At 42.2% G+C, this 13,766-nt stretch overlaps 1 long non-coding RNA gene across 2 annotated transcripts; it reads left to right on the top strand.

Moving 5' to 3' along the window:
- Positions 1-668: 668 nt before the first annotated feature.
- LOC133169702 (uncharacterized) lies at positions 669-13,155 on the top strand. 2 transcript variants are annotated; one of them, XR_009718436.1, is made up of 4 exons: positions 669-739; positions 4,856-4,947; positions 9,999-10,131; positions 13,021-13,155. It is a non-coding gene; the product is annotated as an uncharacterized LOC133169702 (long non-coding RNA). The 2 variants fall into 2 exon arrangements; XR_009718435.1 differs by lacking the exons at positions 669-739; positions 4,856-4,947 and adding an exon at positions 8,847-9,215.
- The last annotated feature ends 611 nt before the right edge of the window (positions 13,156-13,766 follow it).

Raw genomic sequence — 13,766 nt, 5'->3', positions numbered from 1 at the left:
GCCTTTATGAAGTCATTTTCAATTTTGTAGGACAAGAAATTGGGTTGATACTGTTTGTACAGTTATCCTGAAAGTCAGCTCTTGATGGATGAACTTTTGGAGGTAACAAGTTGGCCGAACATTTGGCAGAGGCCGTCCTCATCACATCCCTCCTGCTGTTATGTCGTTAATTTACCCAGCACAGCGGGGCTTCCAAACCTCTCCAATAACTGTTGCCTGCCCGCAACACATACAGCAGGCAAGTGTTGCATGACAACAGAATAAGGCCGTGCATGGAGCCAATGAGCGTTACCTCACACTGCATTAAAGCAGAGGCTGTTGAGCTTATACAGATTAGTTACACCACAGCATGGATGCCCTTAAGGCATGACAGTGATTGATTACTCCTGACACACATAAACATGAAAGTGTAGAGCCCAAAAGTGCACTCTTTGGGTCTATCAATCTCTCTTATCAAAAAAATCTCGATAATATTGGTCGGTTTGAACTGACATTGAGGTGTGGATTGCCGTAGGGTAGAAGAATTTCAGTGCTCTTTCTGGATGATACCCAGAGTTGTTTTTCATATATGTGGCTGGGCACAAAAAATGATCACGATTTCAAGTGGAGATTTGGATCTCGACTTGATCTCAGCATGAACACGCATTATTTTTGTTTTGTTTTTTTCCAGGCATGTTAGATCTTCGCTGCCCGTATCCTCAGGGCAGACACGTGGCACATGTATCGTCATACATGCCAGGTACTGTTTCACGCTTTGCTGATACCTGATTCACCTGTTTGGCCACTTGCTCGGGTAAAAAAAAATAAAACAAAAAACTCTTGTCTTCAGCCCTTCAGCACAAACATGAGCGCAGGATGTGGTTAGAGAAGAGAAAAACAGCTCCTCTCCTCAGTCATCCTTGGCTTAGTGTACACAACAATTCCCCTCCTAATCCCGTCCTGGGTGTTTTAAGTGAAGGAATGTAGGACACGTGTCATATCTGCTTGATTTTGCTGATATCAGAGACGAAATGTCACATTGTGCTAAGGATGTTCATGGTCTGATTGGCTGTTTACGCAGCTTCATGGCCCCAATGGTCCTCTCCTCTTGGCTTAGCTCTTTAATAGGGAAAGAATTGGTTACCCCAGGCCCAAACAATGGCTCCTCTGTTCCAGTGGACTGGCCTCCTGCTGAAAGAGACACCCATTAGAGAAGCTCTATCTCTGGGGTCAGGCCCAGGGGTCACACGCAAGTGCGGCTCTTGTTTATGTCTGCAAAGTCAATCAAAACACGGCAGCTTAACTCCTACTTGCCTGACTCTGCTTGGCGGGTTTCTGTTAGGGCTAAAGAGCGACAAATCCAACCCCGGCTTCAACTTGCTTGAAGCTTAAGAGATACGAGATGTTAAGTGAATGAAGCGGCTGCGCGAGAGTGAGACAATAACAGCAAAGTGGCGTTGACATGCACCTCAGCACCTGCTTTGCACCAGCAGTCGCTGAGTCGACACCTCCCTCCCCCCCCATCTCGTCAACGCCCACCCCCACAATCGAGAGAACTTCTCAAGTAGCTCCTAACGCTACCACACAGACAATTACTTGATGATCACTCGCTGGCTCACCCGAGCTACTTAACATGACGGTGATGATGACTATTGAAGACCATCTGAAAAGCGAAACACATTATAAGTTCGTTTTAATGTGTGAGGAATTACTGACTTTTAATTAAGTTCACCCTCTGTGACTGTTATGAAATAAGATGAGTCAAAATGGGTTTGCCCGTGTTCCACATGCTGGATGGCGTAGTCTGTCATTAGGTCAGACCGTTAAGATGGCATCTTCCATCGTGGAGCTGCCAACACAAGCAAAATTAAAACCATCGTTTTTTCCGATACCTTTTAATGCTGTTCAGGATCTTTCCCAAATGACCTTCCGTGAAAGGTGGAATACACCTCGGACATATCGAAAGACAACTTCTTATACTCAATGAGTGGGACAGAAGTGAAAGAGCCATCGTAGGCACATGAACAGATGGATGGATGAAATATGGGAAAGATTTTGAAATGCAGGGAAAAAACACTAGCCTTTTTATGCTCAGTCATTCCATCACAGCTTAAAGTTCCAGAAACGAGCACTCATTGTTTTTCCACTAGTGCAACTGTAGTAATGAGTTTTCTCCTCACTATTAAAACTTAATCTTCATCTTATGTGCTTCTTGCTTTTAATCCGCTGTGCTCCACCGGCTCTTTTGGTTACTTGCTATGTGGAGGGGAGGTTGGGTAATCACTATCCAGCACTGTGAGTTCTCTTTGTTTACCAAGAGCAGGCCGGCTTTGCTCGGTGCTTTGTTGAGCAGCAGTCACTCGCAGCCTCACAGCTGTGACACACACACACACACATGCACACACACACACACACAGAAATCTCTGACTCACAAACTCTTGTATCCTGTGGTCAAGGGGAGGGATTTAAGTCCTCCGAGTAGCGCTGGTGAACCTGCTGAACTTGTCTTCTCTGTCTCCTGCTGGCTATTGTTCACTCCCCTGTATTCCAGCTCTATCACTTTTCATACTCATACACAGCCATTTGGAGCCAATTAAGCGATACGCGCTGGAAGCCTTCACACAGTGGGCAGCTGTCTCTCCACACTGAAAAGAAAGAAAATCATGCACTTGGCATGTAGCTGCCAAAGACACAAGCCCGGCCTAATTATCAGGGAGATGTCACTCAGTAGACACTACATAAACAAGTGGGGTCATTGTTGAGAACTAATTGGGAGGGGAGGGGGAGAAAAAAAAAGTTGCTGTAGTGAAGATAAAAATACGGAGCCAGCGTGGTTTCCTGAGGACACATGAGAAGCCTTCAGCTCCTCCGAGGCCCGAGGTGTGCAGTAATGAGAGACGAGGAAGGCCTCTCTCCAGGCGTATTGTCCTCGCAGGGGCGGAGGCACGTACGCACGCAACCTCCGAGATACACACGAGTGGCCTGTTCCGAGGGCCCGTTTTAGCCCAGCAGGCTGGCGGGAAGCCAACGGCACGAGGCGAGCTGTCTGTCAAGTTAGCGCACCTCACCTTGATAACGGCGGAGGGGCATGGAGATGAGGAAGCAAAACAACCACTGCAACAGGGGTGGGGCACTGGGACAATTAGATTGCTGCGTGTGCGTATGTGTGTGTGTCACGCAATGGTCCTCCTCCGAACACTAACAACTGCAAAAACATTGGGTAGAGTTTTAAACTGAGTTTTTTTTTTTTTTTTCCGAGCTCATGTTTCACAACAGACGACCAGGTCCTCCCTCTCGCTCGCTCTCTCTCTCGCTCTCTCTCGCTCTCCTGACTTTTTATTCCATCCTCCCATCCCCCAAGTTCCAACTTTCAGCAACTCTATCTCCCCCTCCTCCTTTTTTCTCTACTTGCTCACTATCTGTATGTCAATCACGTACGCAAACACACACCCAATTTTTGAAACACCCCAACATCACCACCATCATTACCCCCCGCCGCTGCACTCCCCCCTCCCACAGGCTGTTGTTGCTGACTGACAGTACTGCTTTACTCCAGCTCTGGCGTGCAGCCAGCTCATCTCAAACAATTACACATGCAACGGGGCAGCCTGAGGACTCAAGTTTGCATGGCAGTAAACAAAGTCAGTTTGCCTCCCTTCCTTCCTCAGGCATGCCCCAACTTTTATTTTGCTCTCCCTTTTACAGTTTACTGCTACCAAATGTGTTGAAACCCTTTTATGGGATTTAATGTGTACTTCAGCCAGGTGGATAGCAGCAGCATGAAGAAAAACACATTTTCCTTCACTTCCTATTATATCCTTTTAGCCCCCCCCAAGAAGCCTGCAAACCAGATTTTTGTTCCGTTATACTCCTGAAGTCCAACTCAATCCTCTAATGGCCACCATATTTTTTATTTTTTTTATTAACTGTACTCAATCTAAAATTTTTAGATATACTATATAGAATTATACATTTTGAAAAAGGTTACTCAAGTAACTTTTGATAAATTGTACTAACCCTAATCCATTTAACATATGTTTACTGTCACTTGAGTATTTATGTTAAAGCAAAGTCAAGTCAAACAACTTCTTTGCAATATGTTCTATACAGCCCCACTAGTCTAAAGATGGTTTTCCCATTAGTATTGCATTTGTGGAATATGGATTAAGCAGCAAAAGCCGCCTATTTTGATCCATCTACGGGGACGACCACTTTGCCACTTGCATTGACTGAAAATAACATCGCCGTTGCTCAAGGCTCAGGTATCAACCAATCATGGCTCGCCTTGCAAATGTCACATGACCAGATTCAGAAAATAGGTGAGTTTTACTTGAGTGCAATTTTCAACTACTACCTCTTCTATAACTTTGCATTTTTTTTGCGCAATCCAGTGTTGAAAATGGCATGCTCCATTCCTCTTGTTTTTGGTCAACTTTTATATATATTCCAGATGTAGCTAAACCATTTCAAAATGATTTTTATTTATTCATCCCTACTCAGTCCAGCTATCAATATAGCTGCATAAAAAGCTACTAATGCTTCTTCCCAGAGGACTGTAAATAAACTCCTGAACCCGCTCCTCTCAATAAGAAAGAAGCAGACATCTGGATACAGGAGCCACCAGGGACTAAAGCTGTGATAGCTAAACACATTTCAATCGTCACATTTTTGGCTGTTCATCATTAACCTAAAGTCACCTCCATCCCACCACGGGATGACAAAGTATCCGTCAAAAATAAACAAAACAATGGATAAACAAAGTCTCCGTAATAACTGTTGGGAAAAGGGATTAGAATGATATTTGTTCAGAAGATTTAATTATATTCCTTAAGCAAAAAAAATAAAACTTTTTGTATCTTTTGTTGTTTTGTTGCAGTGGTCCCATTAAAAGAGGATGATTCTGACAGACAGTCCCAGCAGAATGGCATCAGGGGAGCGCTGTGATGCAAAACAAAACTCACCATTCCAGTGAGTAGAATTACTCATGAATAATTCTCTTCCAAGGTAGATGAATTAATTTCCGATGCAGACAGAGGAGATAAATGTGAGCTGGAAAACAATTTAACAGTCATTTATTTGCTATTGTGTGCTACAAGTGGCCGGCAGTTAAAGTCTCTTTTGTAAACAGGTAAACATACAGAAAGTGGTTGCATATACTGTTATGGCCTCAGGAGCTGACCTTAATTCCGTGACATTTCACTCTGTGTTCCATGTAGAGAGATCAACCTGTACAATGTAACTCTATGTGATTTGTTTGCGTCGACCCTTTGAACTATGTCGACTGCTATACGATGTTAAAGGAAGATTTTCCTGTATTATTGCACTTACTCAGAAGGCAGCCATCTTACGTTGCCACCGTTACTGTCACAGGAAAACAAAACTAACATAGGAAACTGAGTACCAAAATTATGCTGAAAAACAAAATATAAACAAAACACAGATTGTGACAATGACCTGATTTATGATGTGGGAGAGCAAAAGATTACAAATTGCACTGAAAATGTGACTCAGTAATCAGTCATTTTTTTCGCGGGCCGCATTGTTGTCATAGCTTCTTTCGGAGGGCCATTATGACTGTTAACCCAAATAAATGTATGAGCACCTCATATTATATACAGTAAAAGCTATACAACAAACTGACAAATAACTCATTTTCAAATCAGATGAGTAAAAACTGGTGAAATATGACCCCCCCCCAGATATTATTAAAAGTGAAGACAATTTGCAATTCTAGTAATGACACACAAATTTGATGCACAATTCATCTTCGCGGGCCACATAAAATGATGTGGGAGGCCCTATCTGGCCCCCGGGCCTTGAGTTTGACACCTGTGAGTTAGCCTGTCGATTCTTCCAAGTCCAAATGTTGTGATCCAAACAGAACTCTCTTTGCGGTTTCACAATGAATGTGTAATTTGTCTAAACTACACTCAACCAGTTCAGCCCATCTGTGAAACTGCTCTGTTTACCAACATGATAATCACGTGTGCCAATCCAATTTGGTCTTAGCTTCACAACCTCTGCTGAAGTGGATGTGAAAACCAACTCTAGATATGCGCCGCTGTACCGAACGACACCGTGCATGCAAAGCAATGAGGATCACGTGACTGTGGCTGCGTGCTGTCACTGTGCTGCGGTCCGGTGAAGTGCGGTGAGGTAGAGTCGCGCCCTGCCATCGCAGCGCCTGCGACGCTGCAGCGAGACGGCGGCGAGCCTTGCGGTGCTTCGCAGACGACGCGCGGCCAGCGAAATTCACCACACGGGGCAAAAGCAGGCACGGGCCCTCAGCTGTCTGACCACTGCAGTAGCCACCATCATACTATGTTATTACAGCCCATTGAGCATTTGAACATGACTGATTATTCGGGTTTAACATGCAAGGAACTGCCAGGCTGTCGACGCTGCGTACAAACCACAAATTCCCTCCTATCTTGCTGCAGAGTGTTTACATAAATTGTTTTGCCTCCTGATACTGTTCTCAAGGTTTTCCTGGTGAAAACACACAATGCTCATCTGTCAGAAAGTAGATAACCTGGAGGTAAATACCAGATTGTGATAGAAGGAGACGTTGCACCATTGTTTTTTGGCAAGCCCTGACCTAAGACACTTGTCTGTATTTGACAAGATCACAGAGCGTCTGATAAATACTCATACTTGAAAACAGCGATGGCTCTTTATCATGGTCCCTGTCTGCCGTTATCTCACCCCCAACATGTCCCCTAATGCGTTTACTCTGGAAATCAACAAGATTAACAGCATTAGGCTTAATAAATCCACTCATGGACGTGATAAAAATTGAGGCTGGTGATTGTAAACTGCAGCTAGTCTCCCTGCTGGGCTCCAGCATGGGAGCGCTGCTCTAATCTGGTTACACGTGGCGGGATTTCACACTGGGCAGAATGACATCACCCCTGCGAGTAAAAGTGAAAAACAAATGAAACAACGTGCACGGAAAGCAATAATAATAAAGCTACGGTGGTCATATTTGCAATAATTATACTCATTTGTCCAACTCGATGAAATTGGATAATGTTTGCATGGACATGGCCGGTGATTGGATACCTGATGACACGACACTGATTGTCATTTAGCCTCATTGAAACATGTTGTTTTCTCTTAAACACATTGGCTGTAAAGGCGGTTCCAGCCCAGTAAATAGAGCGCGCCCAGGGATGAATGCTGACTGCTCTCATGGGCCCTCTGACAATACTGACTCTTACAATGCCTCTAGCTGGCATACAGATTTCAGTAATTAGACTGTGACTGCTGCTGGCAGGGGGCCAGGGTCACACACACACATGCACACACATGGACACACAGTCTCCCTCCCCACCTATCACCTCCCCCTCCTCTATTCTCCCGTGTTGTGTTTTTATGGGTCTGAGTCAGGGTGCCGGTTTTGCTGGGGTCTGTTTACCAGTGGGTACTTTTAATGGGGGCAGGGTAATTACAATAGTAGGGGCGAAAACAAACAGAGGACAGAGCAAAATGGGACTTGGCTATGGTCACATGGGCGCTATTTATTCATTCAATGGGAACCTTGCTTGCTTTGCTGTAGGATGTTTAGAATTTTGGTGGAAAAGCCAAAAAACAATTGCCAACCACTAAAAGCGCCGAGTCACTGACGGGAAATTTACATGGGTTCTTCTTGACTCATGAAATCGCAAGCGTGAAGAATAACCACTGTGTACTTTGTGCTTGTTATTCCAATGTTCTAATAACACACCGGCGTGCAAAGCTGAATGGCACGGCTCCTTCTCTTACTCAAACAACTGTACCTCGGTGAACTCCGGCTGAACCATCCCCGCACTGCTGAGGTTTTATGAGCCACGTATCATGGTCAGTCACCCCAAACCAGCACTGGTTGGCAGTGTGGCGTCAAGTGGTTAGCAATAGGAGACAACCTATCCTGATACGATCTTCAACTCTTGAACTTCTATACCGCCAAAGTGTGCAATCAGTCTCCTTCCATCTCTCACGTCTCTTTATCGCACTTGTCCTTTCAGGCTCATGGCGGCATGCAAGCACAGATAAATACCATGTATGTTGTGTGTTGGAACAAGGATGTTTCAAGGCACATAGAGTGAGCCAAGAGGTCTGGACATCGTCCTGAAGTGTAGATCCAAGTTTTCCCCAGAGGGGCAGCAAAGTGATGGGGGAAGGGAAGCTGATCTGTCCCTTTGCTCTCACGCACACTCTAGTTTAGATTGTTTGGAATCAAAAGCAGAAGCGCCATCATGGCTCTATATTCAAAACAACAGTGACGTGCAAAAAACCCCTTTTTTATTGAACTCAAGCTTGTAAAGCTAGTTTATTCATGATTAAAGTAAAAGCATAAAAACAGATTTTCAAAAAAATTCCTTAAGATACACTCTGGGAATTGTTGTTTGTCTGTATGTGTGTATTGTGGTTGACTAGCAATCAGTCCAGGGTGTAGTCTGCCTTTCACCCAAAGTCAGCTGGGATTTGAGCCAGTTCACTGTGACCCTGAACAGGATAAGGATAAAAAAAAAAAAAAAAAGATTGTATCATGTTACATGCCCAAAACAAAGTAGGGAGAAATAAAAAGCTATTTGACCCAACTATTATATTTACCACTTTGAGAGTAACTTATAAATGAATAATGACTTTTGCAATTTGACTTGCACTTTGGTGTTTTGTTTGATATTTACAGTATGTTTTATGAGACTCACCCGTTGAAGCAACGGTTTAATATGGATATTAAGGTTTACGGCATATCTGGAGTTCAAAAGTCATTTTGAGTGTGTTCAAGCACAAATCACAAGTTTGAGTAACTTTGGGGGAACTCGAGTGAAAATCTGGACTTTTATTATCCCACTAGGAGTAGTAACCATATAGTGAATAAGTAACCATTTTGTTGTTGGAGGTAATTAGCTGGAATCACATTATCTGCTGCTCTGATTTATTTCTTACAACAGATCGTTTCACTCGATGATGTAAATTAATCTGTGTTGACTTTTGTTTTGTTTTTTAAAGATGGGTGTCATGCAACCACGAAAGCTACAGCAGCTGGCCATCTAAGAAACTTTCCCTCTCTTTCTCTTTCATTCTTCTTTTGCACTCTTTTTATCCTCTCAGCAACTTTTCTCACATGGTTCTCAGACCCTGGAACCTCACGCTTTTTATCATGCATTCGTGAATTCCTTGGAGTTGGTACAATCATCTTAAAGACAAAGAGGCTTGTGTTTTATTCAATTGGCGACCTTTTGAAAAAAGTAAGTGCATTACCAATATATTTAATGCTCTACACCCACTGTGACCATCTCAACAAGCTTTTGGACATGTACTGTAGCTAAACATGTCATGTATGGTCTAAAAAGGGCCTGAATTGTTTCCGTGCTACACGTGGTTGATTTATCCACACTAGTAAGCCTGTTTATTGGAAATGCATGTGTGTTTGGGAAAGTGTTGACGCCTGAGGGATAAACTTCTCCGGGTTATCAATAAAGGGTTAATGATTTGACCTTTGGGGACTCTGTGGCTAAATCACGCTTGGAAATCCCCCGCGGAGGGTTGTGCTTCATCTGCCAGGCTTACACTTGTGCCCTTCCCCCATTAACTTTCATTCAACCTCCAGCAATCCACGGAGCACAAGTCTTTCCTCTTATCATGTGCAAGGCTACAAATAGCTCCGTACTAGCAGGTCCATAAAGTGACCTCAATCTGTCAATGCCCACAGGCCTGTGTCAATGTGCAAGCCGTACTGTAGTTCAATCGGGTCCATAAGCTGAGCAAGAAACTTTATCCAAGCCGTCATCAAATAGTAACTGTCATGTTTAGCACCAATTTGGACACCTTGTCATAATTGTGGATCAAAAAAATCAAATAGTATAACCAGACATATTGATCATTTATAATTGCATGTGCCCTGAGAGGTTGATGTGTAAAGTTTGTGTGCGCTCGATCTCACCTGTGTCTGTGAATAGGATAAGATCAAGATAATTTTTCGTCAAACGAATCTGTTTAACTTTTAATAGATGACCCCGATCTGTTTTTAGAGTCTTCAATTAACCATTAACCTGGAATGTGGGAGGAAGATGGAGTACCAAGAAAAAGCCCACATAAGGATTGGGAGAACATGCAAACTGCACAAAGGACATTTGAACCCAGAACCTTGCAAGTGTGAGCCAGGTGAGCCAAGAAATGCATCCTCACAAATTAGGCAATACATCTTTTGATAAACCGTTACTATTTGAAATGTTTTGAAATTAGCCCATTGCATATAATACAGATATGGCAACATCTGTCCCATCCACGGTTTATGAAGTGTGCTTTTATTTTGAAAGAGCTGCTTTATTCTGATGTGCTTGTATGTGGGCAGCACAATTAAATGAGAAAGGGATCAAATTCAACAAATCAAAATATTTGCTGTATTTAGTGACTTTCCAACCCTAAGGTGACCTTTTCACCTTTTCTTACAGAGCGAGAGAGAGAGAGGGAGAGAGAGAGAGAGACAGAGACAGAGACAGAGACAGAGACAGAGACAGAGACAGAGACAGAGACAGAGACAGAGACAAAGAGATCTTGGTTTTAAAGCATTCTTATTTCCTGGATGGTGGATAGAATAGGGCCAAGGGGATTTCCCATGATGCATGCCAAGAGTTCAATAGACAAGTATTAGGTGTATTATAATTCATCATTTTGTCATCATCAAATTGTCAATATCACTGCCAATCCTATCTAGGAATGGATAATATGAGTTAGTAAACTTGTAGGAAGGTATAAAAATAACTGCACATTATAGATTTGATTTTTGTGACAGTTAAGTGAATATTTATATAATGTTAATGTGTATGGATGTAATTTTATTGACTGCTTATAATTTGGTTTAAAATTTTAGTAGAGCGGAATACCATAATGTAATGCTTCTATATCAATATGGAACACAGTTAAGGTCAGCATGTCGTCATGGGCCTCAACTGCAGCCAGAAGAAATTTTTAGCATGTTGTTCATGATGATTATTATTCTGGAGCAATATCTAATAATCATTATAGGTGGAGAAAAATAGAATCAGTTAACATTCTTAAGTTAAAAATCTCCAGGTATTGCCCACTGACCTAACATCCACTGAGGTCTGCCTAAAGCTTTATTTTCCCATCCCCTCATTTCTAAATCATTTCCTTCTGGGAATGACAATAAAACCAACTGCTTCAGCCTCTCTCTCTCTTTCTCTCTTTCACCGTTATCCTCTCGTGCATCCGACTTAATCTAAACAAGCTGATGTCTTCCCGGCCAGGAAACTAGCAGAGGCTCCGGTCTGTGGTAATCACGCCACCAGGATAATTGCACTCTGTAAAATCCTAACTCAATGTTTATGTCCGAGCCTGGAAGGAAGTCATTAATGCAGTCTTAATTAAAGGTAATAAAGTTTTTTTTGTTGCTTTTTGGGATGGGGCAACCTTAAGATGATCTCTGACAGGTCAATGAAGAAACTCTATCTCTCACTGGAGTTGTTTTTACTGCTACACACAAGATTGAGTTGCAGGCTCACTTCTAGGTCTTGATCCTGGCAGTACAGGAAATAAGATGATGGTTTAAGGTGACTTTATGAGTGTACGACATGTTTTGCTTTGCTCGTCTTGCCAAATTATTCCGGTGCTAATTTTCGTGATGTCATTTTCACATCATCAACAAACGACAAAGCAGAGATCAAATGAGTCATTTGCTGTAATTTCCTTCTCCCCAAAACAAAAAGGGATTATCGAAAAAGTTATTGAGAGAGCTGATTAAACCAGACAAGCATTTTCAAATGAGTTGCTTTAAGCGCCGTGGCAGGAAAAACAAGCTGGCAGGTTTAGGCCAACAGTCATACAGCGAGCGGAGCTCCAGTGGCTTGCAAAGAATAACACTGGGTCAGAGAGTGAGAAGGAGAGCATGCTGATATGAGTAATGGCAAACAGCTGCTCCGTTTGTCAGCTAAAAATACATGCGTGCACACACACACACGCATGTGCGTACACACATACATGTGCATGCACACACATGTATGACAGGTGTGTTTGTGCATGCGTCTGGTAAAATACAGTACAGAGAAGATCAGTTTAATAGATGGAAACCTAGATTCTATAAAATAAGGCATTTGCCAATAACTGTGTTAAAGTTATGTTTTCCAGACAATAACCTTGTTAAGATAGGAGCAGTTTATGTTTTTAAATACATTTTTCAAGAACAGGAGCCTGCAAAAATGCTGTGATTTTCAGGTCAGGACAGTATTCGGCATAAAAGTAAACATTTTCAAAAATGAAAGTTGGTAATTTTTGTGCTGCATAACACTACGTTCTACATGAACTCCAAAAATATTATTATTATTATTATTATTATTATTATTATTATTATTATTATTATTATTATTATTATTATTATTATTATTATTGTCCATCCATCCATCCATCCATCCATCCATCCATCCATCCATCCATCCATCCGTTTTCTGTACCGCTTTGTCCCCAAGGGGGTCGCGGGCATGCTGGAGCCTATTATTATTATTATTATTATATTATTATTATTATTATTATTATATTCAGTTCAAATTTGTGCCATGAGAACAGCCCAGTACCCAGGAAATTTCGAGTATTATGTTCTTTTACCCTTTAAAATCCCTAAATCAAAAATGGAAAATTTCTTCTATGGTAATTTGCATGCTTAATTTAGTTGATCAGTCGCTATTAGTCCATTTTACATCTTGCAGCAGTAAGTGTATGTTTTCTCAATGTCATTTGCAGAAGTGCTGATGTAGCAGAAAGTAAACACAAAAGGAGAGACTATTTAGATTTATGTAGATTATGAAAATCTTGGGATTTAGGATGTATGATCGAGCCAGTCCTTGGAAACATCCCCAGTCCCGGTAAGAGGATCTGGTGAGTGTGAGGCTGGACGTAAGACAGCAAAAACAATCATCTGGTTTTTACTGGGAGTTAGGAGCGGGCTCTCTGCCAACCATAACAAGCTTCTCATCAGGCAAGAGAGCAAGTGAGAGCAGCGAGAGGAGTCAATGTGTTTATTTCTCGTGCTTTGTGTAGGTGGCTGCGTGCATTCTCAACAACGTCTCAGTCATGGAACCGAAACGGCGGAGAGACCGCAACTCTGCCTCGTGACCTTTTGTTCTGTCACGCGCAGAAACGCAAGCGCAAACTGTCAAACAATAAAAGCAGCGACAGGAGGTACTGCTCACTGCTACCACAACTCTCCCCCAGCACATGCACACACCCACACCATAACATCCCAGCGATAGCAATTATTTAGCGCCTTCTTTTTTGGGGGGTGTTAAACGTTGACTATGCGTGTGCAGTCACAATGACACGCTTATGGCGTCTCTGAAAGAATAGATCAACAAATCACTTGGCAACCAAAAGCTACTCAATCGGTATTTCACCTAAGCACGTCAGACATGCGAGCGGGCGTAGATACTGTTTGGTGGAACCATTAAAGTAAAATACGCTGAAATTTAACTATAAAATTCGTAAAGCCCATCAGGAATAATTACAATCGGCAGAAATCACAGCAAGATGTGCTGAATTTTAATTTTTCCAATTTAGTTTATTATTTATAATTGATTATTCATGTAAAACCTTTATGAATTGTTAATGTAGCCAGTTCATGACAAATTGAGATGTAACGTACTAAACATAAAAAAATTATATGCAGTGAGTTGTGGTTAATGTTATTATCACCCGCAACCTTTGAAATCATATTCATATTTGTATTCATTGTTGCCATTCTCTGTATATGTTTTACTTTAGCCACATGAGGATCATCATTTCCTCAT

The sequence above is a fragment of the Syngnathus typhle genome, linkage group LG16 (genome assembly GCF_033458585.1).
Source record: "Syngnathus typhle isolate RoL2023-S1 ecotype Sweden linkage group LG16, RoL_Styp_1.0, whole genome shotgun sequence".
NCBI classification, from domain to species: domain Eukaryota; kingdom Metazoa; phylum Chordata; class Actinopteri; order Syngnathiformes; family Syngnathidae; genus Syngnathus; species Syngnathus typhle.
Note: the sequence above shows the minus strand (reverse complement) of the source record. Positions and strands in the feature narration are given on the sequence as shown.